This window comes from Entamoeba invadens (assembly GCF_000330505.1).
Source record: "Entamoeba invadens IP1 unplaced genomic scaffold scaff_1105074724941, whole genome shotgun sequence".
NCBI lineage: Eukaryota > Evosea > Mastigamoebida > Endamoebidae > Entamoeba > Entamoeba invadens.
In genome coordinates this window covers 39,746-41,256 of record NW_004443585.1, presented here as the reverse complement: position 1 = coordinate 41,256, position 1,511 = coordinate 39,746, and positions in this window count along the sequence as shown.

Below are 1,511 nucleotides of genomic sequence, written 5' to 3'. Positions count from 1 at the left end.
ATAATTACATATTCATATTCCTTTTCTATTAAAAAGGCTGTAAATCTGTCAAAAAAGTCCGGAGTCAAAGTGACAATCATTTATGAGGTCATCATACTATTTCTGATGTAAACGGTCTTTTTTATTGGTTTAATGGTGATGTGAAGAAAATAACTATTAATTGTTGGAAAAGAATAAATCCTATAAAACTTTTCAATATTTTGAGAAGGTATAAATCATGGATTGACTCGCAAAGAAAAAACAGCCACAGAGGCAGGTGACTGATATGGCTTAATCCAAAAAAGTTTAAAAGACGTGGCGGATATAACACGTCTTGTATTTGGTAACACATTTCAAGGCGAAGATGCGAGGTGAAAAGGCTCTTCCTAGTATATTGTTTTTAAAGTTTACCAGACCCTATTCAGCCACTGGTATAACTTCCGGTGGGAAATCTCGCTTATCGGAGGCATCGATAGCTACTTTCGACAATTCACATTTTGTGGTGTCTCCCTTATTTAGGGTTGATCTTGATATGCAAAATATACATAATTAAGAAAATAATATTTTTTGATTTTTTGAAATTGAATAATTATATTCAATTCCAATTCTTCATTAAAATTAATGTGTTGTATTATCAATAATAAAATACAAAAATATATGATAAACAAATATTCTGATTTGTGGTTTTAAAAATCACAATTCTGTATATCAGCATCATTATTATAAATAAAATGTTTATTTTTTCAAATAAATTCGTACGTTATACCAGATTAAAAGGCAATAATAATTGAAAACGACTTATACAAAATCATCGTTAAGAATTATTATATCAACAATTTGTTAAAATGTTGTTTATTTAAAATGTTATTATTTAATGAATAAATCATAAATTAACATTTTAACACAAAGTCTGTTTTCTATATAACAATATACTAAAAATATAACAAAGAAAAAAGAACTAGACCGAAAACACTAAACTATTTTTTTACTATACTCAATATCGCCAATTAAAAATCATTAACTATTAATAAGAATGTCATTAATGACTAATAATAAACGAATTCAAAACATTGACTTGTTTTATATCACTTGTTGTCGTTTTCAATTTGACTCAAATGATAATTTAACATGTATGCTCGATCATAAATGACTTTAATTGATTTTGAATAATTTGGTTGACTCGTTTATTTCGTTGTATTCAAATTTTAACGCCAACTTATCATTCGTTTTGGCTTTATAAATTTTTCAGTTGTTCAGAAATTCTGTTTTTTGATATTATTAGCACACTTTAAAAAAAGAACAAAAATAATAAAATACAAACTGTATTGTAGAAAGACCATTTTACAGTAAAAATTCTATCCGTGTGTGGTTTTGACCAACCAAATAAGCCCACACACCTATGGAATATAATGATTTCTCACATATTTGGCACCAAAACCTTCTAAAATAATGTCAATTGCAATTTTGTTTTTATTTTAAGAGAGTAAAGACTTGGTAATAAAACTTAAAAAGAGAAAAATTATCAAACAAAA